The following is a 15,580-nucleotide window of genomic DNA, read 5'->3' as shown; positions in this document are numbered from 1 at the left end:
TTTGATTATCGGAGGCTCAGCCTCTGCCACGTGCGTCTCCACGCCGCCGCCCCTCAGCTGTGACTGCGGCTGGGGGCTATGCGCTCCACCCATCCCGCTCCCTGTGGCTGCTGGCAGGGATCGGGTTGGTGAAAGCTTCCTCCGTTTTTGTGCTGATGGGGTTAGGGAAGCAGCTTTACTTTTATGGGCCCCTGCGGGTCTCTACTGCTGAGGGCGCTCCGGCACGTCTGGCTGGAGGGCCTTGTCAAAGAGCAGCATTTTCAGCCGCATCTCTCTGTCCTTCCTTGCTCTGGCTGTGAGCTTTGCGCAGAAGGAGCATTTCTGTGCCCGTCGGAGGCTGGCACCCCTTTGCGGCATGACTCACACTTTTTGAATCCTGAAGAGGACATTGTGGTGAGTCTTTGAGTTGTTAATAAGGTACTTAGCACCTTCTCTGTGCCTGTTCCCCTCTCGGACTCAGTCTGCCGTGGCAGGAGGCCTAATGGCCTTACGTCCCCGGGCCTCCGCTGCTCCGCTCACTACTAAGGCTGTAAAACTTTACTTTTTACTCTCTCTTTTTGTTTTTTTGAAAACAATAACAAGCTAACTTAAGCTAAAGACTGAAAAAGAAGCTCTAAACACTTTAAAAACATTAAATACGCTAACTCTGGCTGTAGCCTGAGCAGATTCAGTCTGCAGCCGATGGCGGTTAAAGAGGAACTGGCGGGGACCGGATCACGCACGCGGCCGGGAGCGCGCAAGGGAGTGGCGCACGCCGGCGCATGCGCCGTCCGGCAGAAACTGCTGAAAAGATCTGACCTGCGGCGCCGGGGCGAGCCTGACACCTATCGTGGAGCACCCACGGGGACACTCGAGGAAGAAGCATCATTACCCCTATTTACTTATGGGAAACTGAGGCAGACAGATGGAAAGTGACTTGCTTGTTTCACATTCAGAAAAAAATCACTTCTCTAAATAAGCTGATTTTTAGGGTTGTCAATCACTAACTCACACTACCACAACTTTTAAAATCACAATCACAGTTTTAATTGTGCTGTTAAAATACCACTTAAGTGTACTGAATATTTGCAAATATATTGATTTCAGTTACAACACAGAATAGCAGTCACCTGATATTACAGTGCAAGTATTTGTAATAGAAAGTAACAATGATGAATGAAAAGACAGTAACCTGTTTTGGTACCTGGTCTTCTAGATGTGTTGCTCATGTCCATTTAATGAAGATTAAAGCAAGCAGCATAGGGGTTCACTGACCTAACAAATGCAACAATCTTTCTGAAGCAGGGTCTCCTTGAGCTTGTTGCATCAGGGCACAGAGCGTGCAAAGGTCCGCACTGAGGATCGTGCTGTGGACTTACAAATATCCATGATAAGAACAATGGCGAGGAAGGTGGCTGAGGAAGCCTGTGCTCTGGTCAAGTGGGTCCTGAGAAGCAGAGACAGCTAAGCCAAGTGTCCAAATATATGAGGTTACCCAACCAGAGATCCTGTGCTAGGATACTCAAAGGTTTCTGACAATGTACAGAACAGCTTGATTCTGTCAATGTAGAAGCAGAGGGTCCTTTAGAGCTGGAAGAGACCTAAAAAAGCCAATCGAGTCCAGCCCCCTGCTTTCCAGAAGTACCAAACCCATCAGATCAGCCCAGCCAGGGCTTTGTCGAGGTAAGGCAAACACCTCCAGGGATGGAGACTCCACTAATTCCCTGGGTAGACCGTTCCAATGCTACACCACCCTCCCAAAGAAAAAGTTTTTCCTAATGTTCAACCTGGACCTTCCCAACTGCAACTTGAGACCATTGTTCTATATTCTGCCATCCATGACCACTGTGAACAGCCTCTCTCCAGCCTCTTTGCAACCTCCCTTCAGTAAGTTGAAGGCTGTTATCAAGTCCCCCTCAGTCTTCTCTTCTCCAAACTAAACAGTTCAAATTTCCTCAACCTTTCCTCCAGCCCCCAGATTATTTTGGTGACCCTCTCCAATGTGTCTACATCCTTCCTATAAATGGGGGCCCAGAACTGGACACAGTACTCCAGATGCAGCCTCACCAAAGCCAAATAAAGAGGAATAATCACTTCTCTGGATCTACTGGCAATGCTCCTCTTGATGCAACCTAATATGCCGTTAGCCTTCTTGGCTACAATGGCACACTGTTGACTCACGTCCAGCTTCTCATCCACTACAACTCCCAGGTCCTTTTCTGCAGAACTACTACAGAGCCAGTTGGACTCCAGCGTGTAACAATGCTTGGGATTCTTCTGGCCCAAGTGCAGGACTCTGCACTTGTCCTTATTGAACCTCATCAGATTTCTTGCAGCCCAGTCTTCCAATTTGTCTAAGACACTCTGAACCCTGTCCCTACCCTCCAGCATCTCTCTCTCTCCCCCTAGCTTAATGTCATCCGCAAACTTGCTGAGGGTGCAATCCAACCCCTCATCCAGGTCACTGATAAATATGTTGAACAGAACAGGACCCAGAATGGAACCTTGGGGCACTCCACTAGAAACTGACTGCCATCCTGACATTGAGCCGTTGATCACTACCCACTGGGCCTCACCTTCTAGCCAGCTTTCTATCCATCTTACCGTCCATTTATCCAATCCACATTCCTTTAACTTGCTGACAAGAATATTGTGGGAGACCGTATCAAAAGCTTGGCTAAAGTCAAGATAAATCACATCCATTGATCTTCCCCTATCCGCAGAGCTAGTTATCTCATCGTAGAAACTAATATCTCCTCATCGGCAGTATAAGGTTTCAGAGGGAAGACTGGGAGAAAATTATCTTGTGCCATGTGAAAGGCTGGAAGGCAAGGGCAACAGCTGAACCCTGTATTTAAAGAAGACAGTCTATGGGGGCTCTGAAGATAAGGCACATGTGCAACTTGGAGACAGTCTTGAGGCAATCACTGAGAGAAAGGCTGGGGCAGCCCAATATGCCTGGAGAAGGCCAGGTTAAGGTTCCATTGAGAAACAGCACCGGAGGGGGGATATATGCACTATACGTATATGCATCTGATGAAGTGGGTCTTTCCCACGAAAGTTAATGCTCCAAAATATCTGTTAGTCCATAAGGTGCCACAGGACTTCTTGTTGTTCTCGAAGATATAGACCAACACGGCTACCTCTCTGATACTCTAAGTATTTTTCAGTTCTCCTCAGCCAAGTTAACTTGCCAATGGACATTCTTTTTTGGTTACACAACTGCACTAAATAAGATGTAAAAATCTTTAGTGCATATGACTCTACTCAGTCCCTCTTCTTGTTCAGCCAATCGCTATGGCAAACAAGTTTGCTTACATTTATGAGATATAATGCCGCCTGCTTCTGTATTTATGTGCCAAACGGTACATACAAATATTTATCCTACTATGCTTTGGCCTCCATTCCAGGGAAAATGCTTCCATGCTGACAGCACTTGTTATAAAAATGAATTAAGTTTTGACTGAGCTCACTTGTGGAGAACTGTATGCTTTCTCCTGTCTTACACACATTCTATGATTTGCTTCCTCTGAGAGCAGGCTCAGATGATGCCCTAACATGTATTTTTCACTTTAAGAACACCTTCACAGCAAATCTGACATTTTTTGAAAGAGACAGGTATACACTAGACCCTCAGTTTGCGCAAGAATTACATTCCTGGAAAAGCAGGTGTAACTTGAAATTTGCCAAGTCAAGGGGGCAGTGCCACCAGCTCAACACCAGCAGCTGCCGCAGCCAGAACAAAAGATCCCTGTATTAAGGGGGAAAGAGCTAGCAGAGCAATTTGCTGAGCCAGCTCTGCCCTGAGATGCTGCCACAGGGTAGGTAAGGGATGGGGATCTACTCTACTCTGTGCTGGTTAGGCCTCAGTTGGAGTAGTGTGTCCAGTTCTGGGCACCGCATTTCAAGGAAGATGTGGAGAAACTGGAGAGATTCCAAAAAAGAGCAACAAGAATGATCAAAACGTCTAGAGAACATGACCTATGAAGGAAGGCTGAAAGAATTGGGCTTGTTTAGTTTGGAAAAGAAGATTGAGATGGGACATGATAGCAGTTTTCTGGTATCTAAAAGGGTGTCATAAGGAAGAGGGAGAAAACTTGCTCTTCTTGGCCCCCGAGGATGGAACAAGAAGCAATGGACTTAAACTGCAGCAACGGAGGTTTAGATTGGACATTAAGAAAAAGTTCCTTACTGTCAGGGTGGTCAAACACTGGAATAAAATTGCCAAGGGAGGTGAGGAAGGAGAAGTTACTCACCGTAGTAACGATGGTTCTTCCAGATGCGTCCCCATGGGTGCTCCACAATAGGTGTCAGGCTCGTCCCGGCGCCGCAGATCGGATCTTTCCAGCAGTTTCTACTGGACCGCTCATGCGCTGGCACGCGCCGCTCCCTTGTGCGCTCCCGGCCACGTGCGCGATCCGGTCCCCGCCAGTTCTTTGACCAACTGCCTCGGATGCTCCTGAAAAACACTGAACAGAGATCCGAAGCAGGGAGGATGGGCGGGTGGTTGAGCACCCACGGGGACACATCTCGAAGTACCATTGTTACTACGGTGAGTAACTTCTCTTTCTTCCTCGAGTGTCCCCGTGGGTGCTCCACAATAGCTGACTACCCAGCAGTAACCCAAGAAAGGAGGTGGGTAATCGGTTTATGTGCAGCTTGCCGCCAAAAGGACCGCTGTCGAGAGACGGGTATCCTCTTGGAATACTCAGTGTAGGGCATAATGCTTGGAAAAGGTGTCATAGGATGACCAGGTCGCCGCTCTGCAGATGTCTTTTAGCGTGATACCCTTGAAAAAGGCTGTTGATGCTGCCACCACCCTGGTGGAGTGAGCCCTAGGCGGGGCCAGGAAAGGAGTTTTTCGAAGTTTGTAGCACATCTTTATGCAGGACACAATGTGCTTCGAGATTCTCTGTGAAGAGAGACCCTCCCCTTTTGACCTGGGAGCAACAGAGACTAAGTCTGTCCGTTTTCCGGAAGGACTTAGTCCTGTCTATGTAGAAGGCCAATGCCCTCCTCACGTCCAGGAGGTGCAGGCGTGCCTCCTTGCTGGAGCTATGAGACTTCGGGTAAAAGTGTAGGTTCATTAAGATGGAACTCTGAAGAAACTTTCAGAACAAAGGCTAGGTGAAGCCGTAAGGTTACTGCCTCCTTTGAGAATACCATGCAGGGTGGCGTTGCCATAACTGCTGCGAGCTCACTCACCCTGCGAGCTGACGTGACTGCAAGAAGGAACGTTGTCTTTATCGCAAGGAGACGGAGGGAAACTGTGGCTAAGGGTTCAAACGGTGGTCCCGTTAGCATGCTGAGCACCAGGTCCAAGCTCCACGATGGTGGAAGCGGTTTCCGAGGGAGGTACAGGTTTACCAGCCCCTTCAGGAACCTGGTAACAATAGGATGGGCAAACACCGTGGGCCCTTCCTCTTCATGCCGAAATAGCGGCAAGATGGACTTTCAACGGAGGAGAGGGAGAGCCCGACTCTCGAGGTCCAGTAAGTATTTTAGTATGACAGGTATAGGCACTTCAAGGGGAACTAACTGCTTGGTGGAACACCATGCAGTGAATCGAGTCCATTTCTGTTTGTAGGTCTTCCTGGTGGAGATCCTTCGGCTACTTTCCAGGACTTGTTGTACTCCCTCCGCACATGTACTTTCTAGGGAGCTGAGCCATGGATTAACCATGCTTGTAGGCGCAGGCCTCGGGGGTGTGGATGCACTATGGACGCCTGGGCCTGCGTGAGCAGGTACAGCGCCAGCGAAAGGGGAAGCGGTGGACGATCCGACATGCAGAGAAGCAAGGGGAACCATTGCTGTCGATCCCATGTTGGGACCACTAGGATCATGCGGGCTCTCTCCCTCCTGGCTTTCTGCAGGACCTTGTGGATGAGCACTGTGGGGGGAAACGCGTAAAGCAGGGGGCCCTTCCAAGACATCACGAACGCGTCCCCCAAGAACCCCCGCCCCAGTCCTACCCTGGAGCAGTATTGGGGGCACTTCTTGTTGTGCTGAGTGGCAAACAGGTCTATCTGGAGAAATCCCCATGCATGAAAGATCAGTCGCAGCAGATCGGAGTGGATCTGGCACTCGTGTGAGAGTGCAAAGCGCCTGCTCAGCTGGTCGGCCTTCACGTTGTGAGCACCTGGTAAGTACGAGACTTTCAACGTTATATTGTTGGCGATGCACCAGTTCCACAGCCGGACTGCTTCCGCACATAAGGCACGGGATCGAGCTCCGCCTTGTCGATTTATATAAAACATGGTGGAGGTACTGTCTGTACTGATCCCGACTACCTTGCCTTGTATGTGGTCTCGAAAGCGTTTGCAGGCGTTGAACACTGCTCTGAGCTCCAGTATAATTATATGCAATGACTGTTCCGTAGGGGACCACAGTCCTTGCGTCACCTTTTCGCCAATGTGTGCTCCCCACCCTATGTGGGAGGCGTCGGTGGTGAGAAAAAAAAAAAAGAGAGATTTGTGGTTGGTGAAAGGGTACCCTGTTAGCATGTTCTTGGGGTTTACCTACCAGTGCAGGGATTTGCGCAGCTCTGTCGTGGGCGACACCACCCTGCAGACAGTGTGGGATGCCAGCTTGTAGACGCTCGCCAGCCAATGTTGCAGGTTGCGCATATGCAATCTGGAGTTCTGTACCACGAACGTTGCCGCTACCATGCGGCCGAGCAGCTGCAAGCACGTTAAAACCGGCACTGTGGGGTTGTATGTAAATGACTTGTACTAGGGAACCGATGGCGCAAAAGCGAGCGTCGGGCAGATAAACCCTTGCTGTGATATAGTTTATGCGTGCCCCTATGAACTCTATGTCCTATGTGGGGTCAATCTTTGATTTTGCGAGGTTGATGACCAGGCCCAGCGAAGAAAACGTGTTTGCTGTTACACGTATCATGCATAGTACCTCTGCCTTCGAGGCCCCTTTCAGTTGGCAGTCGTCCACATATGGGAATATAAATACCCCCTCTCTGTGCAGGTAGGCTGACACCACTGCCAGGGTCTTGGTAAAGACTCTGGGGGCTGAGGAGAGGCCGAATGGCAGAACCTTGTATTGGAAATGTTCTTTGCCGACCATAAACCGGAGAAAACGTCTGTGAGCCGGGTGGATTGTTATATGAAAAATACGCATCTTGTAAGTCGAGGGCTGCAAACCAATCTCCATCGTCCAGTGCCGTGAGTATAGAGGTGACTGTGATCATCCAAAAGCGTTGTTTGCGCAAGTACCGGTTGAGGCCTCAAAGATCTAAGATGGGCCTCCAGCCTCCTGTTTTCTTTTCTGTGAGGAAATATCATGAATAAAACCCTTTCCCCTGGAGTCGCTCCAGCACTCCTTCCACCGCCCCTATGAGCATAAGATGGTCCACCTCCTGCTTGAGTTTTGCTTCGTGGGAGGCGTCCCTGAGATGAGGCCTGGGCGGAGGTCTTGACCGTGGGAGCGACTGAAAGGGGATTACGTAACCCATGGCTATCATCTCCAGTACCCATTTGTCTGTGGTGATCTTCTGCCATTGTGAGTGGAATGGTCGGAGGCGATGATGGAACATTAATTGTGGATGACATTGCGCGATGGTAGTCATAGTGCAGCCCTCGACCTGTCCATCAAGCTTATTGCCTTTGGCCCTGCCCCAAGGACGCACGGCTCTGTTGGGAACGTCGCCTAGGAGTTCTATACTGTTGTTGTTGTTGATGCCGCCCTTGGTCGTAGCCCCGTTGGTACTTAGCACGCTGAGGTTGGTTCGGGTATTGCCTTTGTAGAGGGTAATACTTTTTCTCTCTGTATGGAGGGGTATAAATACCCAAGGTTCTGAGTGTAGCTCTTGAGTCTTTACTGGAATGAAGGACCGAATCAGTTGACTCTGCAAACAACTTCTGCGTGTCAAAGGGGAGATTGACAATTTTTGCCTGCAGATCCCTCGGGATACCCGATGTCTGAAGCCAGGATTCCCTGCGCATGACTACTGCCGTAGCTGTTGAGCGTGCCGCCGTGTCCCCTACGTCCAGGGCGATCTGGACTCCTATCCTCAAAGCTGCATAGCCCTCTTGCACGATGGCCTTCAGCACCGGCTTCTTATCTTCTGGAAGTGAATCCATGAGAGAAGTAAGCCTGGAATAATTGTCGAAATTGTGGTTCGCTAGATGTGCTGCATAATTTGCCATTCTCAACAGCAGGGTAGAGGAGGAGTATACCTTTCTGCCGAATAGCTCTAGCTTCTTGGCATCTCTATCCGTCCCCCCTGCTTTGTACTGGGAAGTCTTCAATCTCTACTGAGACGATTCTACCACCAGTGAATTTGGTTGTGGGTGACTAAACAGGAACTCCATGCCCTTCATTGGGACGAAGTATTTCTTATCCGCCCTCTTGTTTATGGGTGGAGCAGAAGCCGGGGTCTGCCATATAGTAGTAGCAGACTCCATGATTGCTTCGTCAAGCAGGATAGCAATTTTGGACGAGGCTGGAGGCCTCAGGTTTTTGAGGAGCTTGTGGTGCTTCTCCTGCACCTCTGCTGTTTGGATGCCTTGCATGAAAGCCACCCTTTTAAACAACTCCTGAAACTGTTTGAGGTCGTTCAGGGGGGGCAAAATCCCCGGGGGCCGTAGCCTCGTCGGGGGAGGACAAGGAGGAACCACTGGGGTAAGCCTCCCTGGAACTCTCAGGGTCCTGCTGTCGGTGGTACACCCTCTCACTGGAGGCTTGCGAGGGAAAATCTCGGGGTTCCAAAATCAACTCCCCTTGAGACAACTGTGTTTCCGTCCACGTCTGAGAGTGCCCGCGGGGGTACTGGAAGGTCAAGGGGGACCTGTCCCTGGGTGTATGCCTGTGGTGTCTATGCCCAGCGTGATAAGGACGACCGTGGCAGCACGGGCACGGTTCCTGGGATGGAGACCTGGACCACTCTCGAGGTGGACACCCCCGATGTCTGGGAGAGCGAGATCGTCTGGATGACTAAGACAACGGTGAAACTGGTATGTGATAGTACTCCACAGGGTCAAATCCCAGAAAGGGCGAGGGTGGCCCAAGCCATGGTGATGCTGGTTGGAGGAACGGAGGAGGCGGCTCTGGGTAGGCTGGGGGAGACCCATGTCTCCTGGTTGGTGTTCGCAGCATAAAGGGAGGACTTGTTGAGAGCAGCCCTGCAGCCCTGTCCAGAGAAGGGCTGTGGTGCCGGGTTTTCGCTGCTGCCTTTGCCCTCCCCTGTGGGGCTGGCTCCGCCCCTTCCCATGCCGGGGATCTCAGCCCCACTGTCAGCACCACGCTTGGCACGCTTATCTGCGGTGCCGCGCAGGTGTTCTCCTCCGGTGCCTGCAGGCTGCATGCCTGTTGGCCCTGCACCGTTGGCGCCGCGGGGTTCGGTGCCACCAGTTCCAGCGCTTGCCCGGCCACCGCTCTGAACACTGCGCGGGCCGGCTGCTCAGTAATCGGAGGCTCAGCCTCTGCCACATGCGCTGCCACACTGCCTCTTGTTTGTGACTGCGGCTGGGGGCTGTGTGCTATGCCCGTCTCGCTCGCTGTGGCTGCCAGCAGGGATGGGCTGGAGAGAGCTTCCTCCGTTTCTGCGCCAAGGGGGTGAGGGACACCGCCCTCCTTTTGTGGAGCCCTGTGGGTCCCTCCGGTTGAGGCCTCTGAGGCACGTGTGGCTGGAGGGCCTTAACAGCCAGCAGCATTTTCAGCCGCATTTCTCTATCCTTTCTGGTTCTGGCCGTGAGCTTTGCACAAAAGGAGCATTTCTGGGTGACATGTGATTCCCCGACACCTAATACATTGACTGTGCCCATCAGAGGCTGGCATAGGTTCATGGCACGACTCACACTTCTTGAATCCTGAAGAGGACATTGCGGTGAGTCTTTGAGCTGTTAATAGGGTACTTAGCACCTTCTCTGTGCCTGCTCCCCTCTCACGGACCCCAGCCTGCCGTGGCAGGAGGCCTACTGGCCTTCACGTCCCCAGGTTGCCTCCGCTCCTCCTTCTCGTTTACTAAGACTTTCTACTTTTTATATAGATAGATAGATAGATAGATAGATAGATAGATAGATAGATAGATAGATATATTTTGCAATAAAGAAACAAACAAACAAACAATCTAACTAAGAACTCTGAAAAGAAACTCTAAAAACTCTGAAAACTCTAAATACGCTGCCTCTGGCCACAGCCTGAGCGGATTCCGTCTGCAGCCGATGGCGGTTAAGAAGGAACTAGCGGGGACCGGATCGCACACATGGCCGGCAGCGTGCAAGGGAGCGGCGCGCGCTGGTGCATGCGCGGTCCGGCAGAAACTGCTGGAAAGATCCGATCTGCGGCGCCGGGGCGAGCCCGACACCCATTGTGGAGCACCCACGGGGACACTCAAGGAAGAATCTCCATTTCTGGAGATATTTAAGAACAGGTTATATAAATGTCTACCAGGGATGGTCTAGACAGTATTTGGTCCTGCCATGAGGGCAGAGGGCTGGACTTGATGACCTCTTGAGGTCCCTTCAAGGCCTAGTATGCTATGATTATTAACAGGGAGCCCTGTGTTAAAAGGCTGCTGGCTAAAGAGTCAGCTCAGCTGCAGCGGCTGCCACCACTGGGGTAGGGAGCACAATCCTCCTATTAAGTGGGGATCGCAACCAGCCTCGGGCGCACTCAGTGCCATCATGGGGGGGCCCTTTTTTAACAGGGATTCCCCCATTAAAAGGCTGCTAGAGCAAATCTTCCCCAGCTCAGCCAGGGGCAGCCGCCGCTGCCACACAGGTGAGGGCAGAGGAGATCCCCCTGTCCAAAGGGGAACAGATCTTCCTGAGTGCCGTCGCTGGTGGGGGCTGGTTCTCTCTCACACCCACCCACCCTCCACTAACAGCACTCAGAGGCAGAGCTGCCTGTACAAGCTCTGATCCCTTTTGACTGAGGGGGGGGGGGGGGGGGATTCTCCTCCCTGCTTGCCTATGCACTGGGCTGGAGCTTCCAGGGCCCCCTCCAGTCACGCTAATGAGATATGTGCATGTCGAATGCACTCACCTCAAGGATTTACTGTAGCATTCACGCCAAGGTTTAAGAATATGAGGTGTATTCAGAAATCTGAAGGACAAGCTGTGGGGCATGCTTTCAGATGACTTAAAAAGCAATCCTCTGAGGTGGAAACTACAGAATTCAAATCACCAAAAAAGAAAATCAGCCTTCTGCTGGTGGCATCTAACTCAGCTGATGAAAATGAACATGTGCCAGTCTACAATGCTTTGGACTTACCAAGCATAACCCGTCATCAGCATGGATACGTGTTCTCTAGAATGATGGCTGAAGTATGAAGGGACATGAATCTTTAGCACGTCTGGCACAAACGTCTTGGAGGGCCAGCTACAACACTAATGTGAACTCATGTTCTCACTTGCAGGTGACCCTGTAAGACAAGTGGATAGTATTATCTCTGACAAACGTAAATAAACTCACTTGAGTGATTGGCTGAACAAGAAGTAGGACTCAGTGGACTTGTAGGTGCTAATGTTTTACATTTTATTTTTGAATGCAGTTATTTTTGTACATAAGTCAACATTTATAAGGTCAACTTTAATGATAAACTGATACAATGATAAAGTGAATTGAAAAATACTTTTCCTTTTTTACAAAGCAAATATTTGTAATAAAAAAATAAAGTGAGCACTGTACACTGTGTTTTTGTAACTGAAAACTTATTTGAAAATGTAGAAAATACCCAAAATATGTAAATGGCATTGTATTGTTTAACAACATGATTAATCATGATTTAATTGTTTGGACAGCACTACTGATTTTATATTGAATCATGACAGCAGAGCCCCCAACATCAACTTTCAAGCAGTTGGTCCACCCACCACAGGAAAGACCAGAAACTCCTAACTTAGGGGTCAGCAACATGCAACTCCTTGAGCGGTCACTTGCAGCTCTGAACACTGCCTCTACTGACTCCATGCGCAGCTCCAGAGGCTGCCACTGCCACTGCTTAAACAAAACTCTAAATTCAGTTGTGCATCACTGAACAAACTGAACAGACTCAATATTTAAGACACAGAGAACCAAAAACAGTAAGCAAGGGGGACAAATCAGAAAAAGATAATCAAGGTCAGCAAATCAGAGAGCGGAGGAGTAGGGGGGAAGGTCAAGAATTAGACTGAGTCAAGTATGCAGACGAGCCCCTATAGTGACTCAGAAAGTTCCCATCACAATTTAAACCATGTGTTAATGTGCCAAATTTGAATATAAAAGCCAGCTCGGCTGCTTCTCAAAGCATCTGGGCATTGTTGGCACATGATGGCATATATGATGTTAGTAGAGGAGCATGAGAAAGTGCCTGTAATTCTGTGAGTAACCTGGTTAGGTCCAGTGATGGTATTTCCAGAGAAGATATGTGGACAAACCTGGCAGACGGCTATGTTGCAGGGAAAGGCTCCAGGACTGGTGTTCCTGGGGTGGAGACTGTGCTGTTAATGAGGATCCTCATAAGGTTGGGAGGTTGTCTGTAGGAAAGAACAGGCATGTCATCCAGGGCCTTCTCGAGTGTAGCATCCTGATTAACAATAGGTTGTAGGTCTTTAATAATTCGTTGCAGTGGTCTGAGTTGGGGGCTGTAGGTGACCACCAGTGGTGTTCTGTTCTTGGCTTTTTTTTTTTCCTTGGCTTCTCTGGAAATACCATCACTGGACCTAACCAGGTTACTCACAGAATTATGGGCACTTTCTCATGCTCCTCTACTAACATCATATATGCTATCATGTGACAACAATGCCCAGATGCTTTGTATATTGGACAGACTTCTAACTCCCTTAGACAAAGGGTCAATGGGCACAAAACAGACATCAAAACACTCCAGATCCACAAACCAGTTAGTCAACATTTTAATGGAATGGGGCATTCTGTCAATGACCTAAAGGTATGTGTGTTACTGAAGAGGAATTATCGCACCGTTCTGTAAAGAGAAGCAGTCGAGCTGGCTTTTATATTCAAATTCGGCACATTAACACATGGTTTAAATTGTGATGGGAACTTTCTGAGTCACTATAGGGGCTCGTCTGCATACTTGGCTTAATCTAATTCTTGATCTTCCCCCCCACCCCTCCACTCTCTGATTTGCTCACCTTGATTATCTTTTTCTGATTTTTCCTCCTTGCTTACTGTTTTTGGTTCTCTGTGCCTTAAATATTGAGTCTGTTCTGGTCTGGCTATGGTCTCAAGAAGTGGGTCTGTCCCACAAAAGCTCACCTAATAAACTATTTTGCTAGTCTTTAAAGGGCTACTTGACTGCTTTTTGTTTTGATAGTGTATAGACTAGCACGGCTTCCTCTCTGTTACTATTGAACAAACTGAATTTAGTTTGTTGTTTAAGTGCCAGCAGCCAGAGCTGCTCAGGTGCCAGCTGTAGCGGCACAGGGAGCCCGGAAGTGAAAGCTGGCCAAGCGGGGAGCTATCCCATGTGGGTAGAAAACTAAGCCATCGTGAAAGATGTGGGGGCAGGACAGGCAGGCCGAGCGTGCCACTGCTGAAGTTGTACCGAGAAGGCGGTGGTGGGGAGCAGCAGAGGGAGGCAGCGGCTACAACAGACGAACAGGGCTCAGAAGGATTAATCATGGGGGTTGGGAGGCTGTGGCTCAGAGGTTGGAGCTCAGGAGGGTTAAGCCTGGAGATGGGGAGCAGGTTTGCAGCATGGCAGGCATAAAGCCTGGAGATGGGGGTAACAATTTTCTAAAGTGGCACAAATCATTTCTTGTGCACTGTTCTTAAAACAGGAGAGATACAAGCATGGTTTGATGTTATTTATTACGGACTGTCTTGTAGTCACGTGCATTGGAGCTCTTGAAGGACTGATTTTGAAACTGAATTTGAAATCATGGCGCTTCTTGCAATTTTGGTTAAAGACCCCTGGCCTAACCGAATTAAAAACTTTTTTTTTCCAAATGTAACTTTCAGTTCTTGTATAGCAAGAAGAGCTTCTCGATATGGCAGTTTAAACTAAAGGTAGTTTTATTCAGAACAATTCCATTCACTGATGCTACCTACATGCACTATGAACTAAACACATGTATATTTTGGCCAAATATAACACAGAACCACCACGATTCCTAAGTCAAAATGCATCTTGGCCCACTGTTAGAGACACTGGGACAGTGAAGATGCAGCCAGTTCACTAATAAGTCAGTCACTAAGAAACAACAGATCATTTTTACTGTAAATTATGTGCTATGTATAGATAACTCCCAAATTCCCCACCTCTCCTCCCTTTTTTTTTTTTTTTTTTTTTAAAAATACATGGTTTTCTGTTAAAAAATAGTAGAAACCCAATTTCATTATTTACCCCATTCAAGCCCTTCACTTACAATGACCAGTAACTACAGAAGTACAGACTGAATTATTCTACACTAAGTGGACACTACTGAAAATATTTTTACTTATTCTTGCCAAACACCTCCAGCCAAGCCTACTGGAAGCAAACCAGTCCTTCACAGATCAGTCACTAAGTGAAGCAGAGTATAATTAGAGGGGGAAAACTTAGTATATCATGACTGCAGAGTACTCACAGTAGTCCAACTCACACTGATTAGCTGGCCAGAGAATGGGAACCTAGCGGTTACTGATAATTTCTCCTCCTCAAGGACAATATTCTAAATTCTGCTTTTCCAGTAGACCTGACACTTTGTACTTCCTTCCTATTGCCACATCCTGCTTATGAAAAAAACTCCAAGATGGGAACGTTTACCTGTTAACTGGATCCAGCATATACATTCCTGATACGCTGATCTTGCTCTTTGCAGGCAGCAAACTCACCCAAATGGAAGAAGTCTCTGATGTCTCCTGGGAGAAAATATGGGGTTTCTTCACCAGCTGAAAGTGAGTCTATAATAAATAGTGATTCCATAATAAATCTCAATGGATCAAACTAATTACGTGTTTTCATAATGAATTCTGCAACTGAGTTTCTAATCTACGGCTATGTCTACACTAGCCCAAAACTTTGAAATGGCCATGCAAATGGCCATTTTGAAGTTTATTAATGAAGCGCTGAAATACATATGCAGCACTTCATTAGAATTCTGGCAGCCACAGCATTCCAAAATTGACGTGGCTCACCATTGTGCAGCACATCCAGACGGGACTCCTTTTCGAAATTCCTTTATTCCTATCTGCTCACAGGAATAAGGGAATTTCGAAGTTGGTGGGGTCCTTTTGAAAAGGAGCCCCGTCTGGACGAGCCGCATCAATTTCGAAGTGCCACAGCTGATGGCATTCTCATGAGGCGCTGAAAATGTATTTCAGCGCTTCATAAGTAAACTTCAAAATGGGCATTTGCATGGTCATTTCGAAGTTTTGAGCTAGTGTAGACACAGCCTAGATATCTTTAAAAGGGAGGAAATAGTCAAGTGGTAAGAGCAGCACTGTCCCTGATTCATAACTGGACAAAATACCTGATTTAGTTTCCTTTTCCATAGAAGATAGATAAGAATGTTCAGAGACTCAGTGAACTTTATAAAATTACTCTGGGATCCTCATAGAGAAGGTACAAAAACCACAGCACCCGGTGCTATAGCTAAGGAGCTCAAACTGCATAAGAGTTTCTGTTTTAACCTCTTGAAATCATTTCTTCATAACTTTT

At 48.5% G+C, this 15,580-nt stretch overlaps 1 long non-coding RNA gene across 1 annotated transcript in view; it reads right to left on the bottom strand.

Annotated features, from left to right (window-relative positions):
- LOC142001199 (uncharacterized) overlaps positions 1 to 15,194 on the bottom strand; it is a 34,250-nt gene extending 19,056 nt beyond the window's left edge. The window contains exons 1-2 of the long non-coding RNA XR_012642411.1: positions 14,687 to 15,194; positions 11,209 to 11,359 (exon numbers count right to left, since the gene is read on the bottom strand). This is a non-coding gene — a long non-coding RNA (uncharacterized LOC142001199). The remainder of the gene's footprint in view (positions 1 to 11,208; positions 11,360 to 14,686) is intronic.
- Between the last annotated feature and the right edge of the window lie 386 nt (positions 15,195 to 15,580).

The sequence above is a fragment of the Carettochelys insculpta genome, chromosome 24 (assembly GCF_033958435.1).
Source record: "Carettochelys insculpta isolate YL-2023 chromosome 24, ASM3395843v1, whole genome shotgun sequence".
Classification (NCBI taxonomy): Eukaryota; Metazoa; Chordata; order Testudines; family Carettochelyidae; genus Carettochelys; species Carettochelys insculpta.
Note: the sequence above shows the minus strand (reverse complement) of the source record. Positions and strands in the feature narration are given on the sequence as shown.